The 14,821-nt window shown below is 48.3% G+C and overlaps 12 non-coding genes across 12 annotated transcripts; all 12 read right to left on the reverse strand.

Moving 5' to 3' along the window:
- Positions 1-1,424: 1,424 nt before the first annotated feature.
- On the reverse strand, positions 1,425-1,497 carry TRNAV-UAC (transfer RNA valine (anticodon UAC)). The gene has a single exon. It is a non-coding gene; the product is annotated as a tRNA-Val (tRNA).
- Positions 1,498-1,941: 444 nt separating this feature from the next.
- On the reverse strand, positions 1,942-2,013 carry TRNAP-UGG (transfer RNA proline (anticodon UGG)). The gene has a single exon. It is a non-coding gene; the product is annotated as a tRNA-Pro (tRNA).
- Positions 2,014-3,349: 1,336 nt separating this feature from the next.
- TRNAV-AAC (transfer RNA valine (anticodon AAC)) lies at positions 3,350-3,422 on the reverse strand. Its single transcript has one exon. It is a non-coding gene; the product is annotated as a tRNA-Val (tRNA).
- Positions 3,423-4,943: 1,521 nt separating this feature from the next.
- TRNAV-UAC (transfer RNA valine (anticodon UAC)) lies at positions 4,944-5,016 on the reverse strand. The gene has a single exon. It is a non-coding gene; the product is annotated as a tRNA-Val (tRNA).
- A 444-nt stretch (positions 5,017-5,460) lies between these two features.
- TRNAP-UGG (transfer RNA proline (anticodon UGG)) lies at positions 5,461-5,532 on the reverse strand. The gene has a single exon. It is a non-coding gene; the product is annotated as a tRNA-Pro (tRNA).
- A 1,336-nt stretch (positions 5,533-6,868) lies between these two features.
- On the reverse strand, positions 6,869-6,941 carry TRNAV-AAC (transfer RNA valine (anticodon AAC)). Its single transcript has one exon. It is a non-coding gene; the product is annotated as a tRNA-Val (tRNA).
- A 1,521-nt stretch (positions 6,942-8,462) lies between these two features.
- Positions 8,463-8,535, reverse strand: TRNAV-UAC (transfer RNA valine (anticodon UAC)). Its single transcript has one exon. It is a non-coding gene; the product is annotated as a tRNA-Val (tRNA).
- Positions 8,536-8,979: 444 nt separating this feature from the next.
- Positions 8,980-9,051, reverse strand: TRNAP-UGG (transfer RNA proline (anticodon UGG)). Its single transcript has one exon. It is a non-coding gene; the product is annotated as a tRNA-Pro (tRNA).
- Positions 9,052-10,387: 1,336 nt separating this feature from the next.
- TRNAV-AAC (transfer RNA valine (anticodon AAC)) lies at positions 10,388-10,460 on the reverse strand. The gene has a single exon. It is a non-coding gene; the product is annotated as a tRNA-Val (tRNA).
- A 1,521-nt stretch (positions 10,461-11,981) lies between these two features.
- On the reverse strand, positions 11,982-12,054 carry TRNAV-UAC (transfer RNA valine (anticodon UAC)). The gene has a single exon. It is a non-coding gene; the product is annotated as a tRNA-Val (tRNA).
- A 444-nt stretch (positions 12,055-12,498) lies between these two features.
- On the reverse strand, positions 12,499-12,570 carry TRNAP-UGG (transfer RNA proline (anticodon UGG)). The gene has a single exon. It is a non-coding gene; the product is annotated as a tRNA-Pro (tRNA).
- A 1,336-nt stretch (positions 12,571-13,906) lies between these two features.
- TRNAV-AAC (transfer RNA valine (anticodon AAC)) lies at positions 13,907-13,979 on the reverse strand. Its single transcript has one exon. It is a non-coding gene; the product is annotated as a tRNA-Val (tRNA).
- Positions 13,980-14,821: the final 842 nt, after the last annotated feature.

Below are 14,821 nucleotides of genomic sequence, written 5' to 3' on the forward strand. Positions count from 1 at the left end.
GTGTGAAAATTGCAGCGTTGTCAGCCAGCAAGCGTACACTCAGATGTACTGAAAAGTCACAGCTGCGGGTAGAGACAAATATCTGATGCCTAAATGCCTGAAACCAGAGCCTGTGAAAGCATCACACAGAGCACACTGAAAGCAAGCAGGAAGGAAGCCAAGGCATGGTGATCCTTTTTTTCTCCTGAGGCTAAAAATATTTTGCACAACAATGCTTTGAGTGGAATGAGGAATCTTCAAGCTTTGTGTATTTTGAGTAAAATTTGTGTGTTTTCTGCTAAAAAGGGTGTGTTGGGGATTTGGACCCGGACACCAACGAGCGAGGGCACAGAAGCACCACTGCTCAGACCCTGCTCCTAGGGTTGAGGGCAGAGAGTGGGCGAATACATCGCAAGGCAAGAAAATGCACATGGTTCTCTCTTCTGCAATATGACTAGAGTCATTTCCATGGTCGTCATCGAACATGACATAAAACGCCTCTATCCTTTAGACCTTTTGGCCCATAATTACAAGAGGATGACTGAGTGAGACGCTCTGCCAAATTTGGCAGCCTCGCACTCAGTCATTTTCAAAATGCAGGGAAGCGCCGTATTTAGTAGAATACAGCGCACCTCTGTGCTTCCCTCTGCGCCAGCTCTAAATTAGCTGCCGAGCACCAACGCAGCCATCCTTGCGCCATGGTACAAGGATGGCTGCGTGGAGGGGGAAATTGTTTTTGTTCAGGAAGGCACACCTTCCTGCACAACAGAAATCTTCAGTGGCGATATGTTCGTGCAGCACACATAGAAAGAGCAAAAATGAGGAGAAATGAAAACATTTCTGCTCGTTTCTCCACTATAACGACACCCATTGTATGGCGCTTGGATTTTGGCGCTGCCACAGATTTACAAAAACTCGTAAAACTGGAGCAGCATCAAAATGCTATGGTGTTGCAGTGGCCCACCCAGAGCAACGCCCATTGCACGCCCCTTCCAGGGAAAGGGCTGCGTGTGAAGGGGCCGTATTTACAAGGTGGTGTTAAGCCACAAAACGTGGTTGAACGGCGTCTTGTAAATACGGCACAGTACATAGTGCCACCGGGGCGTCACTAAAGATGATGTGCCGGTGGCGATAGGGCCTTGTAAGTCTGGCCCTTTCTTTGCTCAAGGTGTATGTTCTTGGTGAAGGTAGGAAAGCCATTTTCGCTCTCATACCTTCCTTCCTTGGCTGGCTTGACCACAGTAGGCCCAGGCTTCAATGGAAAGGTCAAAAAGGGAGCAACTGACTGCCGTAAGGTGTATCGTCTTCTCTTGGTGAGTTGAGACCGATGCCCTTGGAGCGTAGTACCTCACGATGGTGAGGGATAGACACAGCCTCTTTAATTTCAATTTACCTGTCAGGTGAGGTGGTAAATGCAAATAATGTGATAAAGCACAGCAACTTGCTGTTTCTGCCTGGCCTCGAACCAGGGACCTTTCGCGTGTAAGGCGAACGTGATAACCACTACACTACAGAAACAGACATGCCTGCTTATTTGCTTCATGTGGCTATGCATTGGACTGGAACCACTGCACTGGAAACAGACACACCTGCTTTCTTTATGTGGCTATGCTTTGGACTGGAATGCAAGGACTAAGGGACAATATTCATGACGCTCAAAGCTGAGCCTTTCTGACAGGATCTCTTCCTTTGGAAGAAAGGAACTGGGATCACTTTCATTCCAAGAGGTGATTTCAAAACCAGCCCTGCAATTACTTTGGAGAAGCACTGTGCATTTCATGTTCCAACGAGAAGTGCTGCTCCAACACAAAAAAGCAGTTAGAAAGAAATCCCGCACTCCTTCATCATGCCGAACTGCCTCGACACCAGTAGAAAGCATGCAATGCATTCCACCATGGCATCTTACAAGAGTGGAAAGCAGAAATACTCCTGTTTAAAAACAGATCGAACCTATGAAGGCACGGGCTCGTCCGGGATTTGAACCCGGGACCTCTCACACCCAAAGCGAGAATCATACCCCTAGACCAACGAGCCTGCTGCTGCAAAAGCCTTTCAAACATCTTCTGAAGTGTCTTTGTGAAAAAGCAGGGCCACTTGGAGACTCTCCTTCTAAGCGTGCCATAGCAATTGATGTTTTGTGCCAAGGGTTTTTTTTTTGCCTCTAGCAAGGCAAGAGGTAGTCAAGAAGCCCTATGCTAGCAAGCTGAACTGTGGCGCTGATGAGAAAAGCAGACCCTTTCTGGTAGTTGTACGCCTCCGCAGGACCTGGGCCCTTGCACCGTAGACTTCCAGACCAGAAGCACTGAAGGGCCTGCCATCTCTTGCGCCTGAGCCAGAGGAGCATGCCTCTTGTATTCAAGCACAATTGCTCGCTCAGTGCTCGATCAGGCGAGATTTATATGAGTGCCTCACAGGCCTGAAACACTCACCTGGGAGACGCGGGGTGGCTGAATTCCCAGAATGGCCTTCGATAGGAAAATCACCTCCTTTCCTCCCGACTCATTTCAGAATTGGGTGAAAATCGCAAGACAGTGTTCAGGGGTGCATGGGTACTGCCTACTCCCAGCTGCCTCTCTGTCTTCTTCATGTTAATTTCAAGTCACAAGGAGGGACCATTGCCATTCTGCTCCGCCCACCTAACCAGGAAACCCAGGTTGAGCTTGTCTGCCTGTTGTTGTTGCAGGGGCAGTGCCTTCTCTGCCCAAAAGTGGCAGGAGAGCCTCACTTCAAACGATGGAATCAACTGCTTAAGTAGAAACCAGCATGGTAGTTACAGTGATAAGGTGCAGCTCTAACAGAAGGCGTGACTGAGATGCCCCTTCCAGAAATACATGGAATGCTGATTGAGGGCCCAGCCGGAGGGTTGGTGGATTTCTTTTCATATGCTACAGCAGCTTGCAAAGATAGTGTTGTGGGGAGCTGGCTGTGCAAGCAGAGGAAGATTTAAGGGCAGAAAATAGACCTATCAGAAGTGCGATATGAACCCACAACTACATGAGCAAACCAGGATGCTTAGCTTAACTGAAGATCAAGCTCTCTTGAGGCTGCCGCCTTAGACCACTCGGCCATCCTGACAGCTGAGTCTGTGTTTAGGTCTGACTCCTCAGTCTGCACTTGTCGATGCTGCCGCTTGCAATGTTCCTATCAAGGTGACAGGTTTAAAGGCCCCACAATATAACATGGCCAAGAAAAAAAAAAGTAAAAAACAGAATAAGAAACCAGGCACATGCACGACTACGCAAAGATGCAGATAACTTTTTACCGGCCTGCAATAGTAATACAAGTTTTACACAGGTCACAAGTTTTTAAAGGCCATCCCTGAGTGAGACTAAGCTTTTAGGGAGCAAACACAAAAGCAGAAACTGCCCATTGTTTCTGCCCGGTCTCGAACCGGGGACCTTTCGCGTGTTAGGCGAACGTGATAACCACTACACTACAGAAACAAGCATGAGGGCTTGACTGAAGGAGCAAAATTCCCCTCATATGTTTGCCCGATTGCCTCTATACTTGATCAGCAGTTGCTCGCAAAGCGAGGAGTAAGTGTGAAAATTGCAGCGTTGTCAGCCAGCAAGCGTACACTCAGATGTACTGAAAAGTCACAGCTGCGGGTAGAGACAAATATCTGATGCCTAAATGCCTGAAACCAGAGCCTGTGAAAGCATCACACAGAGCACACTGAAAGCAAGCAGGAAGGAAGCCAAGGCATGGTGATCCTTTTTTTCTCCTGAGGCTAAAAATATTTTGCACAACAATGCTTTGAGTGGAATGAGGAATCTTCAAGCTTTGTGTATTTTGAGTAAAATTTGTGTGTTTTCTGCTAAAAAGGGTGTGTTGGGGATTTGGACCCGGACACCAACGAGCGAGGGCACAGAAGCACCACTGCTCAGACCCTGCTCCTAGGGTTGAGGGCAGAGAGTGGGCGAATACATCGCAAGGCAAGAAAATGCACATGGTTCTCTCTTCTGCAATATGACTAGAGTCATTTCCATGGTCGTCATCGAACATGACATAAAACGCCTCTATCCTTTAGACCTTTTGGCCCATAATTACAAGAGGATGACTGAGTGAGACGCTCTGCCAAATTTGGCAGCCTCGCACTCAGTCATTTTCAAAATGCAGGGAAGCGCCGTATTTAGTAGAATACAGCGCACCCCTGTGCTTCCCTCTGCGCCAGCTCTAAATTAGCTGCCGAGCACCAACGCAGCCATCCTTGCGCCATGGTACAAGGATGGCTGCGTGGAGGGGGAAATTGTTTTTGTTCAGGAAGGCACACCTTCCTGCACAACAGAAATCTTCAGTGGCGATATGTTCGTGCAGCACACATAGAAAGAGCAAAAATGAGGAGAAATGAAAACATTTCTGCTCGTTTCTCCACTATAACGACACCCATTGTATGGCGCTTGGATTTTGGCGCTGCCACAGATTTACAAAAACTCGTAAAACTGGAGCAGCATCAAAATGCTATGGTGTTGCAGTGGCCCACCCAGAGCAACGCCCATTGCACGCCCCTTCCAGGGAAAGGGCTGCGTGTGAAGGGGCCGTATTTACAAGGTGGTGTTAAGCCACAAAACGTGGTTGAACGGCGTCTTGTAAATACGGCACAGTACATAGTGCCACCGGGGCGTCACTAAAGATGATGTGCCGGTGGCGATAGGGCCTTGTAAGTCTGGCCCTTTCTTTGCTCAAGGTGTATGTTCTTGGTGAAGGTAGGAAAGCCATTTTCGCTCTCATACCTTCCTTCCTTGGCTGGCTTGACCACAGTAGGCCCAGGCTTCAATGGAAAGGTCAAAAAGGGAGCAACTGACTGCCGTAAGGTGTATCGTCTTCTCTTGGTGAGTTGAGACCGATGCCCTTGGAGCGTAGTACCTCACGATGGTGAGGGATAGACACAGCCTCTTTAATTTCAATTTACCTGTCAGGTGAGGTGGTAAATGCAAATAATGTGATAAAGCACAGCAACTTGCTGTTTCTGCCTGGCCTCGAACCAGGGACCTTTCGCGTGTAAGGCGAACGTGATAACCACTACACTACAGAAACAGACATGCCTGCTTATTTGCTTCATGTGGCTATGCATTGGACTGGAACCACTGCACTGGAAACAGACACACCTGCTTTCTTTATGTGGCTATGCTTTGGACTGGAATGCAAGGACTAAGGGACAATATTCATGACGCTCAAAGCTGAGCCTTTCTGACAGGATCTCTTCCTTTGGAAGAAAGGAACTGGGATCACTTTCATTCCAAGAGGTGATTTCAAAACCAGCCCTGCAATTACTTTGGAGAAGCACTGTGCATTTCATGTTCCAACGAGAAGTGCTGCTCCAACACAAAAAAGCAGTTAGAAAGAAATCCCGCACTCCTTCATCATGCCGAACTGCCTCGACACCAGTAGAAAGCATGCAATGCATTCCACCATGGCATCTTACAAGAGTGGAAAGCAGAAATACTCCTGTTTAAAAACAGATCGAACCTATGAAGGCACGGGCTCATCCGGGATTTGAACCCGGGACCTCTCACACCCAAAGCGAGAATCATACCCCTAGACCAACGAGCCTGCTGCTGCAAAAGCCTTTCAAACATCTTCTGAAGTGTCTTTGTGAAAAAGCAGGGCCACTTGGAGACTCTCCTTCTAAGCGTGCCATAGCAATTGATGTTTTGTGCCAAGGGGTTTTTTTTTGCCTCTAGCAAGGCAAGAGGTAGTCAAGAAGCCCTATGCTAGCAAGCTGAACTGTGGCGCTGATGAGAAAAGCAGACCCTTTCTGGTAGTTGTACGCCTCCGCAGGACCTGGGCCCTTGCACCGTAGACTTCCAGACCAGAAGCACTGAAGGGCCTGCCATCTCTTGCGCCTGAGCCAGAGGAGCATGCCTCTTGTATTCAAGCACAATTGCTCGCTCAGTGCTCGATCAGGCGAGATTTATATGAGTGCCTCACAGGCCTGAAACACTCACCTGGGAGACGCGGGGTGGCTGAATTCCCAGAATGGCCTTCGATAGGAAAATCACCTCCTTTCCTCCCGACTCATTTCAGAATTGGGTGAAAATCGCAAGACAGTGTTCAGGGGTGCATGGGTACTGCCTACTCCCAGCTGCCTCTCTGTCTTCTTCATGTTAATTTCAAGTCACAAGGAGGGACCATTGCCATTCTGCTCCGCCCACCTAACCAGGAAACCCAGGTTGAGCTTGTCTGCCTGTTGTTGTTGCAGGGGCAGTGCCTTCTCTGCCCAAAAGTGGCAGGAGAGCCTCACTTCAAACGATGGAATCAACTGCTTAAGTAGAAACCAGCATGGTAGTTACAGTGATAAGGTGCAGCTCTAACAGAAGGCGTGACTGAGATGCCCCTTCCAGAAATACATGGAATGCTGATTGAGGGCCCAGCCGGAGGGTTGGTGGATTTCTTTTCATATGCTACAGCAGCTTGCAAAGATAGTGTTGTGGGGAGCTGGCTGTGCAAGCAGAGGAAGATTTAAGGGCAGAAAATAGACCTATCAGAAGTGCGATATGAACCCACAACTACATGAGCAAACCAGGATGCTTAGCTTAACTGAAGATCAAGCTCTCTTGAGGCTGCCGCCTTAGACCACTCGGCCATCCTGACAGCTGAGTCTGTGTTTAGGTCTGACTCCTCAGTCTGCACTTGTCGATGCTGCCGCTTGCAATGTTCCTATCAAGGTGACAGGTTTAAAGGCCCCACAATATAACATGGCCAAGAAAAAAAAAAGTAAAAAACAGAATAAGAAACCAGGCACATGCACGACTACGCAAAGATGCAGATAACTTTTTACCGGCCTGCAATAGTAATACAAGTTTTACACAGGTCACAAGTTTTTAAAGGCCATCCCTGAGTGAGACTAAGCTTTTAGGGAGCAAACACAAAAGCAGACACTGCCCATTGTTTCTGCCCGGTCTCGAACCGGGGACCTTTCGCGTGTTAGGCGAACGTGATAACCACTACACTACAGAAACAAGCATGAGGGCTTGACTGAAGGAGCAAAATTCCCCTCATATGTTTGCCCGATTGCCTCTATACTTGATCAGCAGTTGCTCGCAAAGCGAGGAGTAAGTGTGAAAATTGCAGCGTTGTCAGCCAGCAAGCGTACACTCAGATGTACTGAAAAGTCACAGCTGCGGGTAGAGACAAATATCTGATGCCTAAATGCCTGAAACCAGAGCCTGTGAAAGCATCACACAGAGCACACTGAAAGCAAGCAGGAAGGAAGCCAAGGCATGGTGATCCTTTTTTTCTCCTGAGGCTAAAAATATTTTGCACAACAATGCTTTGAGTGGAATGAGGAATCTTCAAGCTTTGTGTATTTTGAGTAAAATTTGTGTGTTTTCTGCTAAAAAGGGTGTGTTGGGGATTTGGACCCGGACACCAACGAGCGAGGGCACAGAAGCACCACTGCTCAGACCCTGCTCCTAGGGTTGAGGGCAGAGAGTGGGCGAATACATCGCAAGGCAAGAAAATGCACATGGTTCTCTCTTCTGCAATATGACTAGAGTCATTTCCATGGTCGTCATCGAACATGACATAAAACGCCTCTATCCTTTAGACCTTTTGGCCCATAATTACAAGAGGATGACTGAGTGAGACGCTCTGCCAAATTTGGCAGCCTCGCACTCAGTCATTTTCAAAATGCAGGGAAGCGCCGTATTTAGTAGAATACAGCGCACCCCTGTGCTTCCCTCTGCGCCAGCTCTAAATTAGCTGCCGAGCACCAACGCAGCCATCCTTGCGCCATGGTACAAGGATGGCTGCGTGGAGGGGGAAATTGTTTTTGTTCAGGAAGGCACACCTTCCTGCACAACAGAAATCTTCAGTGGCGATATGTTCGTGCAGCACACATAGAAAGAGCAAAAATGAGGAGAAATGAAAACATTTCTGCTCGTTTCTCCACTATAACGACACCTATGGTATGGCGCTTGGATTTTGGCGCTGCCACAGATTTACAAAAACTCGTAAAACTGGAGCAGCATCAAAATGCTATGGTGTTGCAGTGGCCCACCCAGAGCAACGCCCATTGCACGCCCCTTCCAGGGAAAGGGCTGCGTGTGAAGGGGCCGTATTTACAAGGTGGTGTTAAGCCACAAAACGTGGTTGAACGGCGTCTTGTAAATACGGCACAGTACATAGTGCCACCGGGGCGTCACTAAAGATGATGTGCCGGTGGCGATAGGGCCTTGTAAGTCTGGCCCTTTCTTTGCTCAAGGTGTATGTTCTTGGTGAAGGTAGGAAAGCCATTTTCGCTCTCATACCTTCCTTCCTTGGCTGGCTTGACCACAGTAGGCCCAGGCTTCAATGGAAAGGTCAAAAAGGGAGCAACTGACTGCCGTAAGGTGTATCGTCTTCTCTTGGTGAGTTGAGACCGATGCCCTTGGAGCGTAGTACCTCACGATGGTGAGGGATAGACACAGCCTCTTTAATTTCAATTTACCTGTCAGGTGAGGTGGTAAATGCAAATAATGTGATAAAGCACAGCAACTTGCTGTTTCTGCCTGGCCTCGAACCAGGGACCTTTCGCGTGTAAGGCGAACGTGATAACCACTACACTACAGAAACAGACATGCCTGCTTATTTGCTTCATGTGGCTATGCATTGGACTGGAACCACTGCACTGGAAACAGACACACCTGCTTTCTTTATGTGGCTATGCTTTGGACTGGAATGCAAGGACTAAGGGACAATATTCATGACGCTCAAAGCTGAGCCTTTCTGACAGGATCTCTTCCTTTGGAAGAAAGGAACTGGGATCACTTTCATTCCAAGAGGTGATTTCAAAACCAGCCCTGCAATTACTTTGGAGAAGCACTGTGCATTTCATGTTCCAACGAGAAGTGCTGCTCCAACACAAAAAAGCAGTTAGAAAGAAATCCCGCACTCCTTCATCATGCCGAACTGCCTCGACACCAGTAGAAAGCATGCAATGCATTCCACCATGGCATCTTACAAGAGTGGAAAGCAGAAATACTCCTGTTTAAAAACAGATCGAACCTATGAAGGCACGGGCTCGTCCGGGATTTGAACCCGGGACCTCTCACACCCAAAGCGAGAATCATACCCCTAGACCAACGAGCCTGCTGCTGCAAAAGCCTTTCAAACATCTTCTGAAGTGTCTTTGTGAAAAAGCAGGGCCACTTGGAGACTCTCCTTCTAAGCGTGCCATAGCAATTGATGTTTTGTGCCAAGGGGTTTTTTTTTGCCTCTAGCAAGGCAAGAGGTAGTCAAGAAGCCCTATGCTAGCAAGCTGAACTGTGGCGCTGATGAGAAAAGCAGACCCTTTCTGGTAGTTGTACGCCTCCGCAGGACCTGGGCCCTTGCACCGTAGACTTCCAGACCAGAAGCACTGAAGGGCCTGCCATCTCTTGCGCCTGAGCCAGAGGAGCATGCCTCTTGTATTCAAGCACAATTGCTCGCTCAGTGCTCGATCAGGCGAGATTTATATGAGTGCCTCACAGGCCTGAAACACTCACCTGGGAGACGCGGGGTGGCTGAATTCCCAGAATGGCCTTCGATAGGAAAATCACCTCCTTTCCTCCCGACTCATTTCAGAATTGGGTGAAAATCGCAAGACAGTGTTCAGGGGTGCATGGGTACTGCCTACTCCCAGCTGCCTCTCTGTCTTCTTCATGTTAATTTCAAGTCACAAGGAGGGACCATTGCCATTCTGCTCCGCCCACCTAACCAGGAAACCCAGGTTGAGCTTGTCTGCCTGTTGTTGTTGCAGGGGCAGTGCCTTCTCTGCCCAAAAGTGGCAGGAGAGACTCACTTCAAACGATGGAATCAACTGCTTAAGTAGAAACCAGCATGGTAGTTACAGTGATAAGGTGCAGCTCTAACAGAAGGCGTGACTGAGATGCCCCTTCCAGAAATACATGGAATGCTGATTGAGGGCCCAGCCGGAGGGTTGGTGGATTTCTTTTCATATGCTACAGCAGCTTGCAAAGATAGTGTTGTGGGGAGCTGGCTGTGCAAGCAGAGGAAGATTTAAGGGCAGAAAATAGACCTATCAGAAGTGCGATATGAACCCACAACTACATGAGCAAACCAGGATGCTTAGCTTAACTGAAGATCAAGCTCTCTTGAGGCTGCCGCCTTAGACCACTCGGCCATCCTGACAGCTGAGTCTGTGTTTAGGTCTGACTCCTCAGTCTGCACTTGTCGATGCTGCCGCTTGCAATGTTCCTATCAAGGTGACAGGTTTAAAGGCCCCACAATATAACATGGCCAAGAAAAAAAAAAGTAAAAAACAGAATAAGAAACCAGGCACATGCACGACTACGCAAAGATGCAGATAACTTTTTACCGGCCTGCAATAGTAATACAAGTTTTACACAGGTCACAAGTTTTTAAAGGCCATCCCTGAGTGAGACTAAGCTTTTAGGGAGCAAACACAAAAGCAGACACTGCCCATTGTTTCTGCCCGGTCTCGAACCGGGGACCTTTCGCGTGTTAGGCGAACGTGATAACCACTACACTACAGAAACAAGCATGAGGGCTTGACTGAAGGAGCAAAATTCCCCTCATATGTTTGCCCGATTGCCTCTATACTTGATCAGCAGTTGCTCGCAAAGCGAGGAGTAAGTGTGAAAATTGCAGCGTTGTCAGCCAGCAAGCGTACACTCAGATGTACTGAAAAGTCACAGCTGCGGGTAGAGACAAATATCTGATGCCTAAATGCCTGAAACCAGAGCCTGTGAAAGCATCACACAGAGCACACTGAAAGCAAGCAGGAAGGAAGCCAAGGCATGGTGATCCTTTTTTTCTCCTGAGGCTAAAAATATTTTGCACAACAATGCTTTGAGTGGAATGAGGAATCTTCAAGCTTTGTGTATTTTGAGTAAAATTTGTGTGTTTTCTGCTAAAAAGGGTGTGTTGGGGATTTGGACCCGGACACCAACGAGCGAGGGCACAGAAGCACCACTGCTCAGACCCTGCTCCTAGGGTTGAGGGCAGAGAGTGGGCGAATACATCGCAAGGCAAGAAAATGCACATGGTTCTCTCTTCTGCAATATGACTAGAGTCATTTCCATGGTCGTCATCGAACATGACATAAAACGCCTCTATCCTTTAGACCTTTTGGCCCATAATTACAAGAGGATGACTGAGTGAGACGCTCTGCCAAATTTGGCAGCCTCGCACTCAGTCATTTTCAAAATGCAGGGAAGCGCCGTATTTAGTAGAATACAGCGCACCCCTGTGCTTCCCTCTGCGCCAGCTCTAAATTAGCTGCCGAGCACCAACGCAGCCATCCTTGCGCCATGGTACAAGGATGGCTGCGTGGAGGGGGAAATTGTTTTTGTTCAGGAAGGCACACCTTCCTGCACAACAGAAATCTTCAGTGGCGATATGTTCGTGCAGCACACATAGAAAGAGCAAAAATGAGGAGAAATGAAAACATTTCTGCTCGTTTCTCCACTATAACGACACCCATTGTATGGCGCTTGGATTTTGGCGCTGCCACAGATTTACAAAAACTCGTAAAACTGGAGCAGCATCAAAATGCTATGGTGTTGCAGTGGCCCACCCAGAGCAACGCCCATTGCACGCCCCTTCCAGGGAAAGGGCTGCGTGTGAAGGGGCCGTATTTACAAGGTGGTGTTAAGCCACAAAACGTGGTTGAACGGCGTCTTGTAAATACGGCACAGTACATAGTGCCACCGGGGCGTCACTAAAGATGATGTGCCGGTGGCGATAGGGCCTTGTAAGTCTGGCCCTTTCTTTGCTCAAGGTGTATGTTCTTGGTGAAGGTAGGAAAGCCATTTTCGCTCTCATACCTTCCTTCCTTGGCTGGCTTGACCACAGTAGGCCCAGGCTTCAATGGAAAGGTCAAAAAGGGAGCAACTGACTGCCGTAAGGTGTATCGTCTTCTCTTGGTGAGTTGAGACCGATGCCCTTGGAGCGTAGTACCTCACGATGGTGAGGGATAGACACAGCCTCTTTAATTTCAATTTACCTGTCAGGTGAGGTGGTAAATGCAAATAATGTGATAAAGCACAGCAACTTGCTGTTTCTGCCTGGCCTCGAACCAGGGACCTTTCGCGTGTAAGGCGAACGTGATAACCACTACACTACAGAAACAGACATGCCTGCTTATTTGCTTCATGTGGCTATGCATTGGACTGGAACCACTGCACTGGAAACAGACACACCTGCTTTCTTTATGTGGCTATGCTTTGGACTGGAATGCAAGGACTAAGGGACAATATTCATGACGCTCAAAGCTGAGCCTTTCTGACAGGATCTCTTCCTTTGGAAGAAAGGAACTGGGATCACTTTCATTCCAAGAGGTGATTTCAAAACCAGCCCTGCAATTACTTTGGAGAAGCACTGTGCATTTCATGTTCCAACGAGAAGTGCTGCTCCAACACAAAAAAGCAGTTAGAAAGAAATCCCGCACTCCTTCATCATGCCGAACTGCCTCGACACCAGTAGAAAGCATGCAATGCATTCCACCATGGCATCTTACAAGAGTGGAAAGCAGAAATACTCCTGTTTAAAAACAGATCGAACCTATGAAGGCACGGGCTCGTCCGGGATTTGAACCCGGGACCTCTCACACCCAAAGCGAGAATCATACCCCTAGACCAACGAGCCTGCTGCTGCAAAAGCCTTTCAAACATCTTCTGAAGTGTCTTTGTGAAAAAGCAGGGCCACTTGGAGACTCTCCTTCTAAGCGTGCCATAGCAATTGATGTTTTGTGCCAAGGGTTTTTTTTTTGCCTCTAGCAAGGCAAGAGGTAGTCAAGAAGCCCTATGCTAGCAAGCTGAACTGTGGCGCTGATGAGAAAAGCAGACCCTTTCTGGTAGTTGTACGCCTCCGCAGGACCTGGGCCCTTGCACCGTAGACTTCCAGACCAGAAGCACTGAAGGGCCTGCCATCTCTTGCGCCTGAGCCAGAGGAGCATGCCTCTTGTATTCAAGCACAATTGCTCGCTCAGTGCTTGATCAGGCGAGATTTATATGAGTGCCTCACAGGCCTGAAACACTCACCTGGGAGACGCGGGGTGGCTGAATTCCCAGAATGGCCTTCGATAGGAAAATCACCTCCTTTCCTCCCGACTCATTTCAGAATTGGGTGAAAATCGCAAGACAGTGTTCAGGGGTGCATGGGTACTGCCTACTCCCAGCTGCCTCTCTGTCTTCTTCATGTTAATTTCAAGTCACAAGGAGGGACCATTGCCATTCTGCTCCGCCCACCTAACCAGGAAACCCAGGTTGAGCTTGTCTGCCTGTTGTTGTTGCAGGGGCAGTGCCTTCTCTGCCCAAAAGTGGCAGGAGAGCCTCACTTCAAACGATGGAATCAACTGCTTAAGTAGAAACCAGCATGGTAGTTACAGTGATAAGGTGCAGCTCTAACAGAAGGCGTGACTGAGATGCCCCTTCCAGAAATACATGGAATGCTGATTGAGGGCCCAGCCGGAGGGTTGGTGGATTTCTTTTCATATGCTACAGCAGCTTGCAAAGATAGTGTTGTGGGGAGCTGGCTGTGCAAGCAGAGGAAGATTTAAGGGCAGAAAATAGACCTATCAGAAGTGCGATATGAACCCACAACTACATGAGCAAACCAGGATGCTTAGCTTAACTGAAGATCAAGCTCTCTTGAGGCTGCCGCCTTAGACCACTCGGCCATCCTGACAGCTGAGTCTGTGTTTAGGTCTGACTCCTCAGTCTGCACTTGTCGATGCTGCCGCTTGCAATGTTCCTATCAAGGTGACAGGTTTAAAGGCCCCACAATATAACATGGCCAAGAAAAAAAAAAGTAAAAAACAGAATAAGAAACCAGGCACATGCACGACTACGCAAAGATGCAGATAACTTTTTACCGGCCTGCAATAGTAATACAAGTTTTACACAGGTCACAAGTTTTTAAAGGCCATCCCTGAGTGAGACTAAGCTTTTAGGGAGCAAACACAAAAGCAGACACTGCCCATTGTTTCTGCCCGGTCTCGAACCGGGGACCTTTCGCGTGTTAGGCGAACGTGATAACCACTACACTACAGAAACAAGCATGAGGGCTTGACTGAAGGAGCAAAATTCCCCTCATATGTTTGCCCGATTGCCTCTATACTTGATCAGCAGTTGCTCGCAAAGCGAGGAGTAAGTGTGAAAATTGCAGCGTTGTCAGCCAGCAAGCGTACACTCAGATGTACTGAAAAGTCACAGCTGCGGGTAGAGACAAATATCTGATGCCTAAATGCCTGAAACCAGAGCCTGTGAAAGCATCACACAGAGCACACTGAAAGCAAGCAGGAAGGAAGCCAAGGCATGGTGATCCTTTTTTTCTCCTGAGGCTAAAAATATTTTGCACAACAATGCTTTGAGTGGAATGAGGAATCTTCAAGCTTTGTGTATTTTGAGTAAAATTTGTGTGTTTTCTGCTAAAAAGGGTGTGTTGGGGATTTGGACCCGGACACCAACGAGCGAGGGCACAGAAGCACCACTGCTCAGACCCTGCTCCTAGGGTTGAGGGCAGAGAGTGGGCGAATACATCGCAAGGCAAGAAAATGCACATGGTTCTCTCTTCTGCAATATGACTAGAGTCATTTCCATGGTCGTCATCGAACATGACATAAAACGCCTCTATCCTTTAGACCTTTTGGCCCATAATTACAAGAGGATGACTGAGTGAGACGCTCTGCCAAATTTGGCAGCCTCGCACTCAGTCATTTTCAAAATGCAGGGAAGCGCCGTATTTAGTAGAATACAGCGCACCTCTGTGCTTCCCTCTGCGCCAGCTCTAAATTAGCTGCCGAGCACCAACGCAGCCATCCTTGCGCCATGGTACAAGGATGGCTGCGTGGAGGGGGAAATTGTTTTTGTTCAGGAAGGCACACCTTCCTGCACAA

This window comes from Pleurodeles waltl, chromosome 10 (genome assembly GCF_031143425.1).
Source record: "Pleurodeles waltl isolate 20211129_DDA chromosome 10, aPleWal1.hap1.20221129, whole genome shotgun sequence".
Classification (NCBI taxonomy): domain Eukaryota; kingdom Metazoa; phylum Chordata; class Amphibia; order Caudata; family Salamandridae; genus Pleurodeles; species Pleurodeles waltl.